Source organism: Stenella coeruleoalba, assembly GCF_951394435.1.
Source record: "Stenella coeruleoalba genome assembly, chromosome: 2".
Lineage (NCBI taxonomy): Eukaryota > Metazoa > Chordata > Mammalia > Artiodactyla > Delphinidae > Stenella > Stenella coeruleoalba.
In genome coordinates this window covers 88,478,717-88,494,311 of record NC_137147.1, presented here as the reverse complement: position 1 = coordinate 88,494,311, position 15,595 = coordinate 88,478,717, and the positions used below count along the sequence as shown (strand labels likewise).

The 15,595-nt window shown below is 38.0% G+C and overlaps 1 protein-coding gene across 2 annotated transcripts in view; it reads left to right on the top strand.

Moving 5' to 3' along the window:
• LOC307182026 (uncharacterized protein) overlaps positions 1–15,236 on the top strand; it is a 153,872-nt gene extending 138,636 nt beyond the window's left edge. Inside the window, exons 4-6 of one of the 2 annotated variants that reach the window (XR_013827097.1) lie at positions 9,645–9,789; positions 10,096–10,140; positions 14,945–15,236. The gene's annotated coding sequence lies outside the window, so the exon portion shown is untranslated. Of the gene's footprint in view, positions 1–9,644; positions 10,450–14,944 lie in introns of those variants that run through there. The other variant, XM_079913134.1, reaches the window with a different exon arrangement.
• The last annotated feature ends 359 nt before the right edge of the window (positions 15,237–15,595 follow it).

Below are 15,595 nucleotides of genomic sequence, written 5' to 3'. Positions count from 1 at the left end.
GTATTAGTGTACCAAAACACAACTGATTTTTTTATACTAATTTTTCATCTTTCAACATTGCTAAATTTCTTGATAAGTTCTAACTGCTTTTTGGTGGAGTCTTTAGGGTTTTCTATATATATCAGGTCATCTGCAAATAAAGACTTTCTGACTTGGATGCCTTTTATTTCTTTTACTTGCCTAATTCCTTTGGCTAGAACTTTTAGTACTATGTTGTGTATAAGTGAAGTGTGTGGGCATTCTTGTCTTGTTCCTGATCTCAGAGGAAAATCTTTCACTTTTTCAATTTTGAGTATGATGTTAGCTCTGGGCTTGTTGTATATGGCTTTTATCATGTTGAGGTAGTTTCCCTTTATACCCATGTTGTGGAGTGTTTTTATCATAAATTAATTTGCGTTTTGTCAAATGCTTTTTTGTGCATCTCTTAAGATGTTTCAAATGATGTTAATCCTTTATTTTGTTAATGCAGTATACTGCATTTATTGCTTTGCAGATGTTGAACCATCCTTGCGTGTCTGGGAAAAAATCCACTTGATCATAATGTATAATCTTTTTAATGTACTGTTGAATTATTTCACTGATATTTTGTTTAGGATTTTTGCATCTCTGTTCATCAGAGATATTGGCCTATAATTTTCTTTTCTTGTAATGTCTTTATCTGGTTTTGATATAAGGGTAATGCTGGTCTCAGAAAATAAGTTTCTAAGATTTTCCTCCTCTTCCTTTATTTTATTTTATTTTATTGCGGTACACGGGCCTCTCACTGTTGTGGCCTCTCCCATTGCGGAGCACAGGCTCCGGACGCGCAGGCTCAGCGGCCATGGCTCACGGGCCTAGCCGCTCCACGGCATGTGGGATCTTCCCGGACTGGGGCATGAACCCGTGTCCCCTGCATGGCAGGGGTACTGTCAACCACTGCACCACCAGGGAAGCCCCCATATGATATCACTTATATGTGGAATCTAAACCATGACACAAATGAACTTATCTATAAAACTGACTCACAGACAGATAGAAATTACTTGTGGCTGTCAAGGTGGGAGGGTGAGGGAGGGATGGATTGGGAGTTTGGGATTAGCAGATGCAAACTATTATATATAGAATGGATAAACAAAAAGGTCTTATTGTATAGCACAGGGAACTATATTCAATATCCTGTGATAAACCGTAATGGAAAAGAATATGGAAAAGAATGTGGAGCAGCTGGGCCCACGAGCCATGGCCGCTGAGCCTGTGAGTCCGGAGCCTGTGCCTGTGCTCTGCAATGGGAGAGGCCACAATAGTGAGAGGCCCACGTAATGCAAAAAAAAAAAAAAAAGGCGATATCATATGGTATGTTTTTCTCTTTCTGACTTACTTCACTTAGTATGATAATCTCTAGGTCCATCCATATTGCTGCAAACAGCATTATTTGAGAAGTATTCCATTGTATATATGTACCACATCTTCTTTATTCATTCATCTGCTAATGGACATTTAAGTTGTTTTCATGTCTTGGCTATTGTGAATAGTGCTGTTATGAACATAGGGATGCATATATCTTTTTGAATTATAGTTTTGTCTCTATATATGCCCAGGAGTGGGATTGCTGGATCATATGGCAACTCTATTTTTAGTTTTTTGAAGAACCTCCATACTGTTTTCTAGAGTGGCTGCACCAATTTACATTCCCACCAACAGTGTAGAAGGGTTCCCTTTCCTCCACACCCTCTCCAGCATTTGTTATTTGTAGACTTTTTAATGATGGCCATTCTAACCAATGTGAGGTTTTACCTCATTGTAGTTTTGATTTGCATTTCTCTAATAATTAGTGATAGTAAGCATCTTTTCATGTGCTTGTTGGCCATCTGTATGTCTTCTTTGGAGAAATGTCTATTTAGGGCTTCTGCCCATTTTTCAGTTGGGTTTGTTTCTGTAATTGAGTTGTATGAGCTGTTTGTATATTTTGGAAATTAAGCCCTTTTCAGTCACATAATTTGCAAATATTTTCTCCCATTCTGTAGGTTATCTTTTTGTTTTGTTTATGGTTTCCATTGATATACCAAAGCTTGTAAGTTTGATTAGGTCCCATTTGCTTATTTCTTCTTTTATTTCTATTTCCTTGGGAGACTGACCTAAGAAAACATTAGTATGATTTGTGTCAGAGAATACTTTGCCGATGTTCTCTTCTGGGAGTTTTATGGTGTCATGTCTTATATTTAATTCTTTAAGCTATTTTGAGTTTATTTTTGTGCATGGTGTGAGGGTGTGTTCTAACTTCATTGATTTACATGCGGCTGTCCAATATTCCTAACACCACTTGCTGAAGAAACTGTCTTTTCTGCATTGTATATTCTTGCCTCCTGTGTCGAAGATTAATTGACTGTAAGTATGTGGATTTATTTCTGGGCTCTCTCTTTTCCATTGATCCATATGTCTGTTTTTGTGCCAAGTATTGGTCATCTTGGGGTTGTTCTAATTCCCTTAAGCTTTCTTCACTCCTTTTCATTCTTTTTTATTTTTGCTCCTCTGATAGATGCATTCCATGCATTTCAACTTTGCTATCCTTTCTTCTGCTTCATCTAGTCTTCTTCTGAACCCCTTTATTGTATTTTTCTAATCAATTATTGTATTTTTCAGCTCTATGATTTCTACTTGGTACTTTCTTATATTTTCTCTTTGTTGAAATTCTCACTTTGTTCATGCATTGTTCTCCTGCGCTTGGTGAGCATCATTATGACTGTAATTTTGAACTCTCTTATCAGGTAAATCACTTATCTGTGTTTCATGATGATCTTTTTCTGGCGTTTAATCTTGTTCTTTAGTTTAGAACATATTCCTCTGTTTCTTCATTTTCTATGAATCACTTTTTTTCTCTTCATTAGACAAAACAGCCACCTCTCCCAGTCTTGAAGGACTAGTTTTCTGTAGGAGATAAACCTTATTGTTTAACCCTGCCCTAGATCTCACAGAGTTTTTTGATAGTCCAAGAAGCTTTCTTTGTTCTTAGTGGTGTGGTGTTGATGTTGCGTGTGTGTCACAACTTGTTAGTGCCTAAAAGGGAGGATCTCAGTCTGCATCTAGATGTAGGCTGATTGAAAGTCAGACCCTCAGGCAGCAGCTTGAGGTATGCAAATATACCTCCTTAAGGGGACGACTGGGAGATAGGTGTTTATCTCTGCTTTTTCTGCACTTATCCCTGAGGGGATAAGCCATCAAGTACTGTTTCTTTGTTTGCTATCATCCTGTTGAACCTGTGAACACAAGCCCCACTGTCCATCAGAATCAGTCAATCAAAGGGCATCCCCTGGGTGGCAGCCACAAAAATTGCAACATCAAACATATATTCAAGCTTCTTTGTGGCAGATACCAGTGACCTGGAGTGAGGCAGAGGGATATCACAAAGATGGCATCCACTGGCCTCCATGGTCTTTGCAGAGTATTTCCACTGGCCCCTGGATGTGTGTTTAAATAGAAGTCTGCCCCTTAGACTGAAGCTTTCAAGAGAAGCAAATAGGCCTCTTTCATGGAAAGACTGGACACATTTCAGTCTGCTGCCTCTGTGCTATACCCTGGGGAGGTTAGCCACCACGAGTCATTATGAGCCCTTTAAGAACTGTTTCTCAGTTCACTGTAGCCTTGTGGGGCTTGTGAACACAAGCCTCATTGGCTTTCAGACTATATTGTTTGGGGCCCATCTTTCAGGTGCAGGTCTTAAAATTTGGATGCCCGATGTGAAGTTCACACCTTCAGTCCTCAGGGAGAAGATAGCAGTTGTGACTTCCGGTAAAAAGAAATAATTTTAAAAAAGAAGTAGTTGTGACTTTCAATTATTGGTCACTGCACTGGATGTGTGGTTTATGGTGAGATTGTTTCTTGGTCTCCCTTACCTGTTTCAATGTGAGTTGTTTCCTGATGTGTAGGAGTCACTCAGCTAGTTTTTGGTTTTCTATCAGAAGGAATTGTTCCATATGCAGCTGGAGATTCAGTGTACCCATGGGAGGAAGTGAGTTCAGAATCTTGCTATATTGCCCTCTTGAACCAGAACTTAGTTCTTATTTTATTTTAAATCTGGTTTCCTAATGATCACCCCTGGGTCAGTATAATTTAGCCGTCATCCAACAACTGGTAAGAAGATTTTCTTAAATGCCTTACCTATACTTTTTCTACCATTTAACAAGGGGATTTATGTGATAAGGTATGTCTTCAACCTTCAGCCTTTTATTTTCTCCTTGCATAGGGTCTCAAGATCCTCCAGAAGTAACTTCTCTTTTACCATGCACCATACACCATTCAAATCCTGAGGAACATATCTGAGCTTTACTATGTCTCCTATGGCTATCTAGTTTTCCGGAATTTCCTCTTGAATTCTTGGCTAGGCTGTTATTTTCTGCAACTAAAATCACAGTCTTAAGCAGGTGTGATATTGCCAGCTGATTATATTGTTTTTGGTAATGCCGTAGGGTTAGAGGATTTTTCCACCCTGAGATGAAATCAAATAGACACAATACCCTGGGCATAGAAATTTCCCAGTGAGCTTCGAGTTGGGTCAAAATATTACCTGTGCTCTGGGGTTGATGTATTTAAAGCAGCTGCAAAGGGATTAGTTGTCTCCATTAACTTTGAGGCCATTGGCTTTTACAGCTACTGCACCACTGAAGTTGTTAGTGTGGGGAATGCAAATAACCCCAAATTTAAAAAATTTTTAAAGATTAAAAAATTTAAAGTCCCACCATTTTACCAAGGATCATTAGTTTCTCTGGGATAGGTAATTTGCAGTTCAATCTCCAATTCTGATTAATTTCCAGAGTTCTGAAATGGTTGGTTTTAGTTGTTTTGCCAGTAATTTTCGTGGTTTTTGTGGGAGAGTTCACTAAGGTCCTTACTCTATCATCCTGGAAGTCAATCTTTATGTAGCCCTTTGTACTCTGTTCCAGCACAGCTTGTGGGGACAAGTGGCCCACTAGTGTAGATGCCTGAGGTAAGTGGATTGGGTGAGCTAAAGAAAGGCCCATGTGTCCACAGGTAGCTGCAACAAAGAGGAGCTGATCCAGGTGGCTGAGGATTCATTCTATCTTTGTTCTAAGAGGCTGTGTAATCAGAGAAATCTGCAAAACTCTGGACATGGTATCTCAACAACTGATTATCAATATCATTTTAGCTTGAGTGGTAAAAGAGGGCACAAAGTAGATGATTTATTTGTTTATTTTTGTAGCAAATTCTTTTGGAACCCTGGGAAATACCCCCTTTGCCTGTCAATAATAGCACTTGTAACTGTGGTGAAAAATTCTCATGCTTGACTATGGTTTCCTGGTTCAAGTGCCTGCCACATCTCTAAGCTTTTCTTTCCTTGTAGCTCTGAAATGTCACTCAGCCAAAACACAGTATCAGCCCAGGAGAAAATAGGAGTTAAATCCATAAAGGATAACTCTCACCAGTGGATGATGAGTCAGTGCATAAATGGCTCAATCTCCCATTCTCCAGAGGGTCAATCGTGAAGGTGCTTTGGGAAATGGAATTAGTGAAGAGTCTTCTCAGACAGCATGAGTAACTGAGGATAGATGGCCATGAACTCCTGAGTACAGCCCCATGTGAGGACAATAGGTGAATAGGCAGTGAGGGTCATGCTTAGGCTTAGACAATGGAAAGATTACCAAGAATATAAGGACTGGGGTAGGCAACAGTAGTCTGGTGGTGGCCCATACACTGTTACATGGTACTTCATTTTCTAAAAGTTTCTACCCATTAAGTAGACATTAGAGGAAATAGTTAAGCTTTCAGAGGAAAACTATTAGACCTTGGCAAAGAATATAGTGGACCTGGGGAAGAATCATGAGAGTTCACTGAGAGCACTATGTTTATTTTAGGGAGGTTGCTTAGCTGCCTTTAGATTCTGAGTAACAGTTGTTTAATATTGCCACTTGAAAGTCCAGGTTTTGCTGTGATAAATGACTGACTGAACACAACTGAAAATGAACTTTTCTAATCTAAACAGGTTACAGGACAATTTTGCAAAACATTGCATCATATTTGTATAGAGATTAAGCCAAAATATGGGTTTATTTCTTTTCCAATGATGTTTCATACAAGAGGAATCTTGTTGTTCCTGAATGCAAACAGAAAGTTAAGGTAGCAATTTGAAAATAGAAACAGATAAGTAAATACAGACCTACTCCATCTCTTCTCAGGAAGAAGAAAAGAAGATGTACTTTATCTTAAATTGCTGTTATAGGAAGCACTGAGCAACTTTTAACCATGGTGAATTAACTTATGGTTGATAGGACATTCATTACACCATGGTTAATTGGAATGAGCTTATCTGGCACTTGAAGCTTTTTGTCCTTCAAAACAGGATTGGTCAGTGGGTCCTAGTTCCTTTAACACTGAAGGTTCCCAGGGAGATTGAGCTCTGGTTGCCTGCATAGCTGCTACCCTTCCTTGTCTCTCTCTTCATTATCTCCATCCTTGTCCCATATTCCCTGCTCCTCCCCTTCAGATCTTGGAATCATTTTCCAAAACAATGACCTGCAGCCTAGTCCCTGTCTCAGGATCACTTTTCAATGCCAATCAAATTAGATGGTCTCCATCCCATTCATAATGCCTGTAACTATCCTGCCTCCCTGAATAATTACCTGTGGGGCAATAAACTTAACCCAGGTCTTGTTCAATCTGTGACTATTCCGTTGCTCTTTTTCTTACTTCTGACTTCCTGGCTACTCTTTCAATCTTTATTTTTGGCAACTCAGTTTCATGTTACAAGTTCAAGCCAAAATTTAGTGCTGGGCAATAAATAAGATTTTCAACAAAAGCTTTGTGAGGAATAAAGAGAAATTGTCAGTTGGAAGATGATCTTGCTTTTAAGTGAACTTGTCTTTACAGCCTAGGAGTACCCTAACAAGCCACTAGGGACTACCAATTCAGTCACTGCCTATTCCACATCATCACCAATCTTTTTTTTTTTTTTTTTAATCTACTCCTTCTATCTTGTTTTCTAGGTTTACTAATCTCTGATACAGGCCCATCTCTTTGCCACCTGTAACTGGAATTCTATACCCAGAGCATTTGATGGAATTGTTGGTCATGAACCAGATGTTTTTCATCTTTTCAATAAATAACTGAGTAGAACAGAATTCTCTTAGGTAAGGCTCAGTATGCTAGAGAGCTAAGGAATTCCCCCAGTGAAGTTTGTTGCCATCCAAGAGTTTATAGTTCTTAACTAAACTGAGATACCATTTAATCTTCACTGCCTAGATGATTTTTGATGCACAGTAGGTATTGGTTCACATTTCTACCACATACATGAACCTCCCCAATTTAGACGTTAATTCCAAATGGTTTTACACCATTACGATATACTCATAAGTAAAGAGAAGATAAAGTTTAAGGTAACTCTAAACTTGTTTCTAAAATAGACCATACTGCCTTTTATGTAAAAAACCTTTAACATATATTCTATAACCTGTATAATTAAATTTAACTGCATGTGTGTTAATTTCTTGACAGTAAGTGCTTAACTTTTTTTTCTTCAGTTTTATTGAGATATAATTGACATATAGCACTGTATAGGTTTAAGGTTTGCAGCATGACTTGATTTATATATACTGATATGATTACCACAGTAAGTTTACTTAACATCTATTATCTCCTATAATCTAAAAAAAAGTTTTTTTTCCTTGTGTTGAAAACTTTAGGATCTACTCTCTTGGCAACTTTTAAATAGGCCATGCAGCAGCGTTAGCTATAGTTATCATGCTGTACATTATACCCCCAGTACTTATTTGAAGTCTGTACCTTTTGACCACATTCACCCAATTGCCTCACCTCCCACCCCCAACCTCTGGTAACCACAAATCTGATCTGTGTTTCAATAAGTTTGTTTGTTTTGGTCCCACCTGTAAGTGAAATCAAGTAGTTTTTGTCTATCTTTTTCTGACTTACTTCACTTAGCATAACGCCTTCAAGGTCCATCCATGGTGTCACAAACGGCAGGACTTCTTTCTTTTTTTTTTTTTAATGACTGAACAGTTTTTCAATGTGTGTGTTACCAATATCTGGTCAGGTCATATTTTCTTTATTCATTCATCTGTTGATGAACATGTAGAGGTTGTTTCTTTGTCTTGGCTATTGTAAATACTGCTGCAATGAACATGGGGGTGCAGATATCACTTTGACCTAGTTATTTCATGTTCTTTGCATATGCACCCAAAAGTGGAATTGCTGGATCATATGGTAGTTCTATTTTTAATTTTTTGAGGAGCCTCCATACTCTTTTCCATAGTGATTGCACCGATTTACATTCCCACCAACAGTGTACAAGAGTTCCCTTTTCTCCACATTCTCACCAGTGTTTATTATCTCTTGTCTCTTTGATGAAAGCCATTCTAACAGGCATGAGGTGATATCTCATTGTGGTTTTGATCTGCATTTTCCTAATGATTAGTGATGTTGAGCATCTTGTCATGTACCTGTTGGCCATCTGTATGACTTCTTTGGAAAAATGTCTATTCAGGTCCTTTGTCAAATTTTTAATCAGATTATTTGGGGTTTTGCCATTGAGTTGTATGAGTTCTTTATATATTTTGGATATTAACCCCTTATCAGATATATGGTTTGCAGATATTTTTTCCCATTCCCCATAGGTTGTCTTTTTACTTTGTTGATGGTTTATTTGCTGTGCAGAAATTTTTTGGTTTTATGTAGTCCCACTTGTTTATTTTTAATTTTGTTTCTTGTGCTTCAGGTCTCATATCGAAAAAAATTATTACCAAGACCCATGTAAAGGAGCTTTATTCCTATATTTTCTTCTAGGAGTTTTATCATTTCAGGATTTAGAATTTAAGTCTTTAAACCTCGTTGAGTTAGTTTTCATGAGTGGTTAAAAGAGGGGTCTAGTTTCCTTCTTTTACATGTGAGATTTTCCCAGCACTATTTATTGAAGAGACTGGCCTTCCTCAATGAGTATTAATGACTCCCTTGTCAAATACTATTTGACTGTGGGTGCATGGGTTTCTCCTGAGCTCTCAGTTTTGTTCCATTGGACTATGTCTGTTTTCATGCAAGTACCACACTATTTTGCTTACTACAGCTTTATAATATAGCTCGAATCAGAAAGTGTGATACCTCCCACTTTCTTCATTCTGAGGATTGCTTTGACTATTCAAGGTCTTTTGCATTTCCACATAAATTTTAGGATTTTTTATGCTACTTCTGTAAAAAAAAAAAAGCATTGGAGTCTTGATAGGGATTGCATTGAATCTATATATGACTTTGGAAGTATGGACATTTTAACAATATTCTTTCAACCTATGAACATAAGATACCTTTCCATTTATTTGTCTTCTTCCATTTCTTTCATCAATGTCTTATAGTTTTTAGTGTAGAAACCTTTCACCTCCTTGGTTAAACTTATTCCTAAGTTTATTTTGATGCTATTGCAAATGGGACCATTTTCTTTATTTGTTTTTCAGATATTTATTGGTGTATGGACACTACTGATTTTTGCATATTAATTTTGTATCCTGCAATTTTACTGAATTCAGTTATTAGATCTAACAGTTTTGAGGTGGAGCCTTTAGGATTTTCTAATGTATTATCTTGTCATCTGAAATTAGAGACAATTTTACTTCCTTTCCAATTCTGATGGCTTGTATTTCTTTTTCTTGCAGATTGCTCTGGCCAGGACTTCCAGTACTATGTTGAATAGGAGTGGTGAGAGCGGACACCTTTCTCTTGTTTCTGATCTTGGAGGAAAGGTTTCAACCTTTTGATATTAGCTGTGGACTTGTCATATACACACTTTATTATATCGAGGTATGTTCCTTCTATGGCTAATTTGTTAAGACTTTTTATTATGAACAAATGTTGAATTTTGTAAAATGCTTCTTCTTTATCTATTGAGCTGATCCTATGATTTTTTTCCTTCATTCTATTAACGTTATGTATCACATTGATTTTCATATTTTGAGCCATTCTTGCATCCCATGATAAATCCCACTTGAACATAATGATCCTTTTAATGTGCTGAATTTGGTTTGCTAATATTTTATTGAGAATTTTTTTCATCTATATTCATCAGTGATATTGACCTGTAGTATTTTTTTTTTCCTTTTTTTGTAGTGTCCTTATCTGACTTTGGTATCAGGGTAATGCTGGCATTATAAAGTAAGTTTGGGCATATTCCCTCCTCTTTGATTTTTTGGAAGAGTTTGAGAAGAATTAGTGTAATTCTTTAAGTCTTTGGGAGAATTCACCAGTGAAGCAAGCTGCTGCTGGACTTTTCTTTGTTTGGAGAGTTCTGATGACTAACTCAATCTCCTTACCAATATTTGGCCATATCAGATTTTCTATTCCTTCCTGGTTCAGTCTTGGCAGGTTGTATGTTTCTAAGACTTTTTCCATTTATTCTAGGTTGTCCAGTCTGTGGGTATATAGTTATTTACAGTAGCCTCATGATTCTTTGTATTTCTTTGGTATCTGTTATAATGTCTCCTCTTTTGTTTATAATTTTGTTGGTTTGGATCCTCTTTGGTTAATCTAGCTAAAGATTTGCCAAATTTGTTTGTCTTTTCAAAGAAACAACTCTTAGTTTTGTTAATTTTCCAATTGTTTTCCTGTTTCTCTATTTTATTTATGTCACCTCTAATCTTTATTACTTTCTTCCTTCTATTAACTTTGTTTTAAGTTTGTTCTTTTTGCTCTGATTCCTTGAGGTGTAGGTTAGGTTGTTTATTTCAGATCTTTCTTGATTCTTAGTGTACGTGTTTATTGGTATGAACTTCCCTCTTAGAACTGCTCTTGATGCATCCTTTAAGTTTTCATATACTGTGTTTCAGTTTTCACTTGTCTCAAAATACTTTTTTGGGGGGGCTGCTGTGTATTTTTTAAATTTTTTGAACCATTTTTGTATTGAAATATAGTTAAGTTACAATGTTGTGTTAGTTTAGGTGTACAGCAAAGTAATTTAGTTATACATATATCTATTTCTTTTTCAGATTCTTTTCCATTGTAGGTTATTACAGGATATTGAATATAGCTCCCTGAGCTATACAGTAGGTCCTTGTTGTTTATCTACTGTATATAGAGTAGTGTGTATATGTTAATCCCAAACCCCTAATTTATCCTCCCCCCTGCCCTGACCTGGCTATCCCCTTTGGTAACCATAAGTTTGTTTTATATGTCTGTGAGTCTTTTTCTGTATTGTGAATAAGTTCATTTGTATCATTTTTTTAGATTCCACACGTAAGTGATATCATATGATGTTTGTCTTTCTCTGACTTACTTCACTTAATATGATAATCCCTAGGTCAAAATACTTTTTAATTTCCCTTTTAGTTTCTTCTTTGATCCACTGGCTTTTCAGCAGTGTTGTTTGATTTCCATATATTTGTGAATTTTCCAGATTTTCTCTTTTTACTTTCTCTAGTTTTATACCATTGTGATCAGAGAAGTTACTTGGTATGATTTCAGTATTCTTGAATTTAGTACGATTTGTTTTGTGGCCTAACAAATGGTATCCTGGAAAATGTTTCATCTATGCTTGAGAAATGTGTATTCTGGTATTGTCAGAATGTTCTCTATATGTCTGTTAGGTTCATTTAATCTATAGTGTTGTTCAATGTACTATTTCCTTAGTGATTCTCTGTCTGGATGATATATTCATTGTTGAGAGTGGGTTACTAAAGTCCCCAACAATTATTGTATTGCTGTTCATTTCTCCTTTTAGCTCTGCTAATTTTTGCTTTATATAGTTGGGTGCACAAATGTATAGAATTGTTTTATATTCTTGATGGGGTGACTCCTTTAAAATTTTATAACTTTCTTTCCTTTTTTAGCCATTTTTAGTTTCAAGTCTATGTTATCTAAGTATAGACACCTCTGGTTTTCTTTCTTTCTTCCTTCCTTTCTCCCTCCCTCCCCCTCTCTTTCATTCCTTCTTTCTTTCTTTCTTTTGTTTGTTACCATTTGCTTGAAATATATTTTTCCATCCTTTCACTCTCAGTTTATGTCTGTTATTGAGGCTAAACTGAGTCTCTTGTAAGCAGCGTATTGATATTTCTTGTTTTTAAAAAAATCCATTCAGATATTTCATGTCTTTTGATGGTGGAATTTAATCCACTTACATTTAAAGTAATTATGTAAGGACTTATTATTGCCATTGAGTTAATTGTTCTGGTTGTTTTGTAGATTCATTGTCTTCTTATCCTGCTGTCTTTTTTCTGTGTGTTTTGATGTCTTCTGATATCTATGTGCTTTGATGTTCTTGCTCTTTTGTGTTATTACAGCTTTTCCCCCTGTAGTTACCATGAGGCTTACATAAAATATCTTAAAATGTTAACACCGTATTTTAACTGATAACTTCAATAGCATTTCTAAACTTTAAACTTTTACTTCTCCCTTCATATTTTTGGCTATTGATGTTACAGTTTATGTATTTTTTTCATTTTATTTATCCAATAATATTATTTTAGTTATGGTTATTTTTATATTTTTTTAAGTTTTAAGAGTATAAGTGTATTATGCACTACCATTACCATATTACAGAACCTAACTTTAACTATGTATTTACCATTACCAGTAAGTTTTACACTATGTTCTGTTTTTATGATGTTAATTAGCATTCTTTTACTTCTATGCAATGAACTCCCAGTAGCATTTCTGGTAAGGCAAGTCTGGTGCTGATGAACTCCCTCAGCTTTTGTTTTCTACAGAAAGTGTTTTTTATCTTCATTTATAGAGGACAGCTCTGCCAGGTATAGACTTCTTGAGTGACATTTTTTTCTTTAATATTTTGAATATATCAATCCATTCTTTCCTGACCTGAAAAGTATGTGTTGAAAAATCTGCTCATAGTCTTATGGGAGTTCTCTTGTGTGTAATTTATGTCTTTTCTCTTGCTGCTTTCAAGATCTTTGACATTTGACATTTCAGATATAATATGTCCTGGTGTAGCCCTATTTAGGTTCAGACTTTTTGGGATACTTTGGGCCTCATGGATCTGGATGCCCATTTCCTTCCCCAGTTTTGAGAGGTTTTTAGCCATTATTGTTTTAAATATACTTTCTGTCCCTTTCTCTTTCTCTTCTCCTTCTGGAATTCCCAAAAGGTAGATCTTGTTTCTTTTGATTGTGTCCAGTAAGTTCCAGTGGCTTTCATCACTTTTTTCATTCTTTTATCTTTCTGTTCATCTGCATGAATAATTTCAAATGTCTTCTAGGTCACTTATTCTTTCTGCTGTGTGGCATAATCTTCTCTTGTAGCTGTCTACTGAAATCTTCAGTTCAGTCCTTGTGTTTTTCAACTGTAAGATTTTTTTTTAATGATTCTCTTTTTGTTGAACTTCTTGCTTTGTTCCTGCATTGTTTTCCTAATTTTATATAATTATGTTGGTGTGTTCTTGTAGTTCACTAAACTTTTTTTTAATTAATTTATTTTATTTTTGCTTATTTTTGGCTGTGTTGGGTCTTCATTGCTGTGCACGGGTTTTCTCTAGTTGTGGCGAGCGGGGGCTACTCTTCGTTGCAGTGCACAGGCTTCATTGTGGTGGCTTCTTTTGTTGCAGAGCATGGGCTCTAGGCGTGTGGGCTTCAGTAGTTGTGGCACATGGGCTCAGTAGTTGTGGCTCACAGGCTGTAGAGCGCAGGCTCAGTAGTTGTGGTGCACGGGCTTAGTTGCTCCGTGGTATGTGGGATCTTCCCAGACCAGGGCTCAAACCCATGTCCCCTGCATTGGCAGGCGGATTCTTAACCACTGCACCACCAGGGAAGCCCTTCACTAAACTTTTTTTCAGAGAATTATTCTGAATTCTGTTGTCAGTTTATAGATCTCTATTTCTTTAGGGCCAGTTATTGGAGATTTATTAGATTTCTTTGGTGGTGTAATAGTTACCTGATTTTTTGTGATCCTAGATTCCTTATGTTGGTATCTGAACATTTGAGTAAGCAGTTTCCTTTTCTAGACTTCACTGGTTACTTTGGGGGAGAGAGTTCTTTACTAGTCTGCTTGCTTGGAGGTCTGGATATGTCAGTTGGCAACATCCTCGGGCCAGTAGGGCTTTTTAACAGGCTCTGTTTTGGGACAAGGCCACTGATCATGCTCCGAAGTCAGGAAGTGGGTGCTTCTGGCTGAGAACAGTTAGACTGTTGCTTTGTTTCCTTGCTGAAGTGAGCCTGTAGTTTGGGCTCCATAGTTGCCTCAGTTCTCTGGTCAGGCGTCCTAGATGGCAGAATTGGGTACTATACTCAGTTGTGAGTGGGGCTATGAATTAGCTTCCCTGCCCTGGTGGAACAGCAGAATGAATCCCAAAACCTATACAGCTCATTGTTTGGGGACCTAAATCAGACAAGACTGCACTGAATTCCCTGGACAGATGAGGCTACCAGTTTTACTCTGCAGATGGGAAAAGTGCCAGGCTATGTTCTCTATTCGAGTGCCACTGAAAGCAGGACCGTAGGATAAGATAGGCAGCTTCCCAGGTGCTCTGGTTAGGTCCCCTGGCTGTGTGGGCTGAAATCTATATTCTGTAGTGAGCAGGGATATTAATTAGTTTCCCTGCCCAGGCAGGGCTCCATGTAGGTCCCAAGGCTGGCAATGCTCTTATTTGGGGATCAGACTAGACAGAACTATGTGCCAAGATCTGTGACCTGATGCGCCAGTGTCCTAGCTCTGCAGATGAATAGGGCTGCTGGCTGGGTTCTCTGCTTAAGTGCCCTGTAATTAAAGTTGCAACATAGGCTACTGAGATGCCAGGAGCTCTGGTTCAGTTGCCTGGTTAGGAGGGTTGGAGGCTGTATTCAGCTATGGGCAGATTATGGATTAGCTTTCCTGATGAGGTGGGGGGGGGCAGAGTAAGCGGGTTGCACAGAAAAACCACAAAGCTGGTAAGACTCTTGTCTGGGGACCTAATTAGGCAGACTTGTTCACCAAACTCTCTGGCCAGATGGGCTTACCAGCTTGTCTCTGCACACAGGCAGAGCCACTGGCTGGGCTTTCTGTTCAAGAGCTGCTGGGCCAAGCAGTTTCCCAGGTGTTCAGGTAAGGTTTCCTGTGCATTCAGGGCCAGAAGCTACCCTCAGTAGTGGAGGAGGCTATGAATTAGCTCCCCTGCCCAGGTAGGGCAGCAGAACCAGTTCCAGGGCCAGAAAGTCTTTTTAAGGTCTTTTTTTAAAAAAACATCTTTATTGAGGTATAATTGCTTTACATTGTTGTGTTAGTTGCTGCTGTATAACAAAGTGAATCAGCTATACATATAAATATATCCCCATATCTCCTCCCTCTTTCGTCTCCCTCCTACCTTCCCTATCCCACCACTCTAGGTGGTCACAAAGCACCGAGCTGATCTTCCTGTGCTATGCGGCTGCTTCCCACTAGCTATCTTTAAGGTCTTGACTCAAGTAGAACTGTGCCCCAAATTCCATGGCCAAATAGGTTTGCCTGCTTTGCTCTGCTGATGGGCAGTGCTATGGGCTGGGCTCACCACTTGAGTGATGCTTGGCTGAGCAGCTTCCCAGGTGTTCTGGCCAGGCTTTCCTGTAGGGTGGAGCCAGTAGCTACCCTCAGCAGTGGGTAGTGACTTAGCTCTGCTCTCTGGGTGGATGGAGGGTCAGACCAGGCTCCAGGG